The following is an 8005-nucleotide window of genomic DNA, read 5'->3' as shown; positions in this document are numbered from 1 at the left end:
TTTGAAATATCCATCTGGTTTGGTGCCTTCTCACCTTATTCTGTTTTTTGTACCTTTTAAAATTCTATTATGGTTTAATTACTTTTTAGCTATTATCTTATATTTGTTTTTAGCCTTCCATATTTTATCTGTGTTGTTTTAATTTATGTAAGCCACCTTGAGTCCCAATCTGGGGGGAAAGTGGGATATAAATGATGATGATTATGACTATTATTATACCTGATGGAATATAAATACTGATATCCCTGGCAGACACATATACACAAGGCTGCGCTGCAAAACACTTTCGTGAGACATGAACGAAAGTGCATGCAACAATGCCATTTCTGGCTGTTATCAGAAGATACAGTCAGCAATTAGAATCGGATCAGAAGGAACTCTTTTGAACTATCACTAAAATAGTCATGATTTGCTTATACGTGAGTGCCTGAAGCTTCGGTTGCAATGGGACTGAATTAGCTTGCTAGAGGATAGTTTGCTCATTAAGTTTGTTTTAAAAGACTTCTGTAACATCACCCTGACCTCTGCATTGTTAACTGAGTGGGTAGAAAATCCACACGAGATGTGGCTGAACTTATTAACTCTGTGATAGTCTGGGTTTTTCCCTTACTGAATGAGAACAAATGAGGGCAATCTTAGCTTGAATGGATGGGGGATAGAGAGGTGGACTGAGGAATGCTAAGCATGTTTATGAAATTCTCCCTATTTTAATTTCTCCCCAGATTTTGGAGCTCCTGAGTTTAGCTCATGTTGTTTGTGGATCAGCACAATGAGTTACTAGCAACCCACTATTGTTCTGGGGTTCTTTTATTTATTTATTTATTTATTTATTTATTTATTTATATGGCCTTTTTAATATGTTAAAGATGCAGCACAGATGGTACCTCACCCCCTCAAGACTATCGAAGATGTATAAAAATTTAGCAAATACTTGTTGGTGTGGTGGGAGTAATCGCGACATGTATCATATGTTGTGCTCATGTAGGAAGATCAAAGTGTTCTGGGGGTTAATTTACAAGGAGTTGAAAAATGTTTGGAATAAGTTTTTTAAGAAGACCAGAGGACATCCTGAAGGCCTTTAGGGAGGTATTCTTATATGCAACGGCCGCAGCTCGGACTATTGATATAGGAATGTATTGGATAAAATGTAACAAAATATACAATAATAAGAGTACATTCATTTGTGAAAAAGGAATATACAACGGGATAGACAGGAAGTCTAGTGTGCATATGATTTGGGGGGGGATTTGTTTTTGTTTTTTGTTTCATTTTCTTTCTAGGTATATAAAATTTGTATATAATTTTTGTATCCATGTTGGAAATTATATTATAGTAAGTCCTGTAATGTAATATGACAACATTTACCGATGTAATATAAGAATGTTAACAAATAAATAAAATGCTAAGTTGAAAAGAAAAGTGATGCTGCATAAATCTAACAGGACCTAGTACAGAGTACTTGCATTATTGTATATAAAACAGGGACTTTCCGTATTGTCTTCTAAATGGAGAAATTGATTGTTGGTCCTGTGGAGAAGTTAGCTTGCTTGTCTTCAGGGTAAATGACTTAAGAGGAATATTCATAGGAAACTGCCTTGGACAGAGTCAGACATTGACCCATCCACCTCAGCACTGTCTAAACTGACTGGGTTTCAGACAGGGGACATTCCCTGCCCCAGCTGGAGATGTAATCCAGGATTATCTATGAGGATGATGATAATGCAAAGCAGATTGTCTAATCCTGTGCTATTGACACCCCTAGACTTGGGAGTCTTCTACTGCATTTCAAGGGATGTTGGGATTGTCTCCCTTTGCAAATGGGGCTGAATGAAGAATGATCCAATATAGGAACATGAACTCCAAAAGAGAAGATTCACCTGCAGACGGAACAGCAGGTGCTTCAAAGTTCTTAAAAAACATTGGGGGGGGGGCAATGTGGGTGGGTTGCCATGGTAACAATGGCTTGCCCTCCTTTGTGACAGGGTCAATGTGGGTGGGTTGCCATGGTAACAATGGTCTGCCCTCCTTTGTGACATCTTCTGCTTCTCCCTTAAAAGCCACCAACTACAGGTGTTCATTGTGGGTTAGCGAGGAGAGAGGTGTGTAGGTGCAGTTGGTGGTAAGAGAGAAAGCGGAGGATTTGGATTTTCTTCTGATTTTGGCGGCTTAAAGAGGAGGCGGAGCCAGAATCAAGCATGCGGTCAGTTCCAGACCTTCAGGAAGAAGAAGGAAGGTTCAGTGGACTTTTCCTTCGTGGAACAGAGTGGCTCAGACGACTGAGAAGCACAATGCAGCTCAAAAAGAGCAACAAGGTGGCCCCACTCCAGCCCAAGGAGCAGCCTCCTGTGGCACCACTTGTGACAAAACTCTTCAAGAGCTTTCCAGAGCTCGAGAAGGCAGTAGCCCGAAACCAGGCCCGTATTAGACCAGCACCTGAAGAAGATATAATTGTAGAAGATCTGGAATGAGCGTCCGGCGTGACGGGTCAAGGGAAGGCACTCCACTTTGGAAGAGTTAAAAGGGAGTAAGCGAAGAATGAGGGTGATGAGATCGAGGTAACCCTCCAGCCTCTCCTGAGCTGCAGAGGCTCAGGGCAGAGAGACAAACGGAACTAAGTTCCCTCAGGAGGAATGCTCGCCTCCAGGCCAGGAGAGGTGAGTCACCAGAGGATCGTGGCCGCCCTATGCCTTGGGGCAGATAAAAGCCGGCCAGCCCCAGTCCCAAGTTGCGGGAGCAACATTGTTGGTTGCCAGTTCCTGCCTGAACCTGTCCTGCTTTCCTGCCTGACTCCTGACCCGCCCTGGCTCCCTGCTTGCAAGCCTGTTCCTGACTTCACCCGACTCCCTGCCCTGCACCCAGCTTCAGCTACTATGGATTGCCTCCACGTTGCACCTTTGACCACGGACCGGACTTGGACCTCGCCTCTCGGGTAACCCACGGGACCAGCACAACGAGGAAGGAGGGAGAAAGGATTGAAGAGAAGTGAAAATGGCGGGGACAAAAGGCTGACTGCTGACTCAACCTTACCATACGAGGAAGAAACCAGAAGCAATGAAAAAAATTAGGCCTTTTGGGGATGAAGTCTATTTCTTTTTGTGTATCTTGTTGGTGCGTAAGCATAAATAAAGCAAAAACAATATGTTTGTCGGGTTGTTGGTTTTTGTTTTATTATGTTTTTTGTATTCTCATTTTATATTGTTACCTTGTGAACTGCCCTGTAATCTTTGGATAAAGGGCAGTATATTTATTTAATTTATTTTAAAGATTTTGTTCAGTTTAGTTATTTTCCACTCACCAATGCACAGGAGCATTATATTCAGCAGCACTTAGGCAGAAGGTCAGGATTGTACAGCAGATCAGCGTGTAAAGAGGAATGTTGATGTGACGCCGTTGCATTCTTTTTTGCACTCACGTTTAGTCAGAGCATGTTTATAATGTGTCATTTGCAGCTCACTAAGGGGATCGTGGGAGCTGTGATGTGTTTGAGAACAGCTAAATCTAAATCTAGGTGAAACAGAGAAATTGACAGAAATAATGTGTAGATGAAATGAAGAGGATCACATGCACCTTTCCATCTGACAGTAAAACAAAATGCAACTATGAGTTATTGGAATACATACTGAGGAAATATAAAGCCGGAAAATGTATTTTTATTAGTTCTTATTGTTATTGTGATGTGTTATATGTATAGTTACTTTTTCCCTGGAAATAAAGATGTTTTTGGCTCAGTCACTTGGTGAAACATATTTCCATCATTTCTTTTATTTTGTTTAATTGCTTAAAATAAAGCTCTAATTCAGGCCTGCACAACTTGTTGCTCTCCATTTCACATATTAGGTTCTCTTTCTTTCTTTCTCTTTCTCTTTCTCTTTCTCTTTCTCTTTCTCACTCTTTCTCTTCTGTAGTCTTTGGCAAGTGGCAAAAACCCCCAAAGCTTAGGAAGCTACCAGAGCATGGCTGCTAAACTATATTTAGCTTGGTAGGTCATAAATTGTACAGGCTGCCTAACCTGTAGCATACTTTCTATTTTCAAAATGTACAACAATTGGTGCGGCTGCTTTGTCTGGCTGCACCAACATTTGTTGCAACATTTCCTTGCTAAAAGATGCAAAGCCTACTTCCTGGCGAGAGGCTACTGTGACTTCTCTGGTGGGTCACAAATAGCAATAGTAGCAGGGCTGGTGCAATCCTGTTTCATCGCTTGAGGTGAAATAGGAAGTGCCTCCCCACACAGCCACCACTGCCTCTGCACTACCATGCTCTGCCATCTGTACTGATTTCTGGTGAGATTTCAGCAAGATCTCGCTGGAAATCAACACTGATGCCAACACCGCTTCTCCAGTGGTGGTGGTGGGCCAGGACAAGACATCTTGGGGATTTCTGCAGCCTGAAGTGGCTGCCTCATTCTGCCTCATGGGTGGGCCGAGCCTGAATGGTAGTAGTTTGTGGTATCTGAACTACTGACATACCAAAGCTTTTGCCAGGTTTCACCTAGAGCTGATCACATTATGGCAAAGTTGTGGATTGGTTGATAATGAGCCATCTAAAATGAGGTCATCCAGCTCTTTTGAAAAAGCTGCACAAGCTGTGAATTTTCACCTCCACGAATCCCACAGCCCAGCAGTGGAGAACCTGTGGTCCTTCATATATCGTTGGCCTTGAACAGTCCCACTCAGCATGGCCAGTGGTCAGGGATGATCAGAGCTGAAGAACAACAACATCTGTTAGGCAATCCCTTGCCATCACCAAACCAAGATTTGTTGTTATAGTTTTTGCCATTGTTAGAACCTACCGGTAATTTAAAACTCCATTGGTAAGATTAACCAAGATTAACTCCAGAATATATACATTTCAATCTTAAATTTGGTAGTTCTATGGTCTGTTAGTCGTAGTGATATAGTTAAAACCTAATTAAATCCAGAAAGACCAAAAGCATTGCAAAACTTTCAGGCAGGTGGAGGAGAAGTACCTGAGGAGAAGTACAGAAGAGACAACGTGAAGAAATAATGGTTGACCTCAGAATAATGAGCTGAGAGATCATCAAACACACTTGATGCCTACTATGAAATTAAATAAATGATATTTAATTGCTGGGTTTTTTAAAAAATAAAGGGGGGCACAGAAGCATATGGTTTTATATTGGACTTAACAGCTTCTATAGCTCCTCATGTTTTAAAATAATGAACAGACATTTAGAGTAGAAAAAGTGACCTGTTTAAGTGCTGTGAAACTGCAAATTTAATTAGATAGCTTGTTTTGATGTAGAAGGAGGATCGCCAGATAACAGGGTTATTCTGTTAAGGGTGTGTGTGTGTGTGTGTGTGTGTGTGTGTTTAGAAGAGTACTTTTCTACATACTCCCCATAGCTCTATATTAAAAGAATGCTTGTTTTCAGACAGGAAGCTTTAATCCCATGATATTCTTGCAGTGTAAGCCTCTGTGATTTCACACGGAGTGAAATATCAGGTTTTTGTTATATCAGCAACTCACATGCTGTTAGGCAAAGTTACAAAGCTGAACTATTGTGCACATTCCATCTAGCATACCCTGATTATTCGGAAAGCTGAAAAAACCCCATTGTATTTACTTTTGCACCTCTTTCCTGGAATTCCCAACATAATCTGCCTCATTCTGTCTTAATCTTCAAATCACATAGAGATGTGAGTCCTCCTACATGCCTCTTTTAACACCAGGAATATAAAACATATTATGCCCTTTGACATTCACTGTGGCATTCATGCTTGTTTCTTTTGACCTTTATCCAGATATAACTTCTGAACTGTACATATACGCTGTGGGTGGCACATCCAATGATATCTGCTTGTTCTACATTATGAATATACCCTTCTCTTACCTCAAAATACCAATCTAATCCATTTTTTTTTAATTGCTTGCATTCATTTGATTCTGTATTGGCCATTTGTTCTGTATTGTATTTTAGGACTTTACAGTGATTTATTGTATTTTTAATGAGTGTGTGGTTTGTAAGTATTCGTATAGATAAATGATAAACTAAACAACATAACCTACCTTCTTAGAAGGTTCTAAATGTTATTCTGCTTTTATCCATCACAAAACTTCTAATTATCATTTGCCACTGTTTCATTTTTAGTTGTGTCATGCCATAAGAATATATATCTCAATAAAAAGTTTATCTTTGTAAGGACGTTCATTTTTATTGTCACAATTCTCCCTGGGAAAGATAATCTAACACAATTCCATCCCTCTATGTCTTCCTTTATCTTATTTTTCCAAAACATGTTAATTTAGCACCTGCAACTGTTCATTTACTCCCAAGAAAACATTCCCTAAGCATCTCACTGATTCACTATGAAGCTGGATTTTTATTTTATATCCAATAGCTTTTAATTATTGGTCTGTAAGATAAAAAAGTTAACAGCTCTGTTCTGTCTGTTCTGAGCTTATAACTTGTAATTTTATTAAAATCCTTCTGCAACTTTTAGAAATTCAAATAGCGATCCATCTGATTCTGTGAACAGGGCAACGTTGTCTGCATACATGGAAACCTTAATTTCCTGTTCACCTATCTTTTGTCCTTTTATTTTAAAATTGTGCCATACAGCCACAGAAAAGGTTTTGCAAATATAAATTAAATCCATTATAGAGACAAAGGACAGCCTTATCTGGTTCCTCTTGACAAGTGAAATTGAGAAGATCATAATTCATTGACCAATACTCGTGCCTATGGATAACTATAAATCCTACTTATTCGTTTTTGAAACCTTGTGCCCATTCCATAAAATTTTATGGCTTGTAATGGATATGGCCATTCCACCTTATCTCTGAATTTTCTTTGCATGATCCTCTGAGTGACTTCAAAGGTTTTGATTTCACATTCATTTTCAGAATGAAAAAGGAATTTCCTTCCTAAGCATTCACATAACAGAGGCACCACAATCTCTTATGTAAGCTAACACAACATAATTTATTTATAAAAATCAGAAGCTTGTGGCTATGAGCTGGGATCTAAGCAAGTGGTGCTACGAGCAAACTGAGTCCAAAGGTTAAGGCTATTTCTTTGGAGTGGTTTCTTTGCAGACATTAGCCTCACATTCCAATTGCTTTTACAAGCTGCCGAGTTTCAAAAGCATTTTATGATACGGCATTGAATCTGTATTTTATTTTATTTAAAAACTGAATTAGTGCAACCCACTTGCAACCCTCTTGCATAAGCTTAAGCAGTTCTTTGGATCCTGGCCACAGTTTCCTAGTAACTGGAATACATACACTTATTTTTTTAAAGTGTGTCCTTTTTGATAAAAACGTTATCTGGATCAGGCCAATGGCTCTCTTAGCAAAGCCGTAGCTAGATAATCTTGCGCCCTTGCAGAACCGTCCAGATTGCGCCCCCTAGCAATGGACAAATTAGCTCTCCTCCAACACCCCCTCCCCCACTCATTCAATTTACCCTCTATTTAAAACCATTTCTTATGAGGCAATAATCCAATTCAATTCCAATTAAACTTTTTATTGCACTAGCCATAGGCTATGGCATCATTCAGAACAACAACAACAACAACCATAAAAATTATCGGGCACAGACATACAATAAAACCATGGTCACAGCTACTAAAATTATTTGTTGCATTAAATAGTATAGAATAGCAGAAGATTCTCAGGTAAGATGTGCCAAATTAAATATCCGAATCCCCTTTGCAGTTGACCACTATTTTGTCTAGTTCCTTCCTCCTGATCTTCTTAGCTGCCAGCGCATAGAGTGCTACTTTATAAGGAACAAAGTCATCAGTGTCGCTCAGCAGCCATTTCACCCTTTCCACCCTATTCAAATGTGTTCCATTCGTAAACAGGGGTTTGATAAATCGGTCTCTTGGGTTTATATATAACGGGCACTGCAATAGATAATGGCACAGGCCGAAGACACAGGTTGGTTCACACAGACAGAGTCTCTCTTCATAATGTACTTTGCCGTACTGTCCATCTAACACCACCGAGGGCATCGACTGGAATCGTAGCTCTGTAAAAG

The 8005-nt window shown here is 39.9% G+C and overlaps 1 long non-coding RNA gene across 1 annotated transcript; it reads right to left on the bottom strand.

The window, feature by feature from the left end:
* Nucleotides 1-2092: 2092 nt before the first annotated feature.
* Nucleotides 2093-3150, bottom strand: LOC310702463. The gene is made up of 2 exons (XR_014523508.1): nucleotides 2900-3150; nucleotides 2093-2849 (listed from the first exon to the last, which is right to left on the bottom strand). It is a non-coding gene; the product is annotated as an uncharacterized lncRNA (long non-coding RNA).
* Between the last annotated feature and the right edge of the window lie 4855 nt (nucleotides 3151-8005).

Source organism: Podarcis liolepis, assembly GCF_965112155.1.
Source record: "Podarcis liolepis genome assembly, chromosome: 3".
NCBI classification, from domain to species: Eukaryota; Metazoa; Chordata; class Lepidosauria; order Squamata; family Lacertidae; genus Podarcis; species Podarcis liolepis.
The sequence above is the reverse complement of the archived record's forward strand: the minus strand, read 5'-3'. Positions and strand labels throughout refer to the sequence as shown.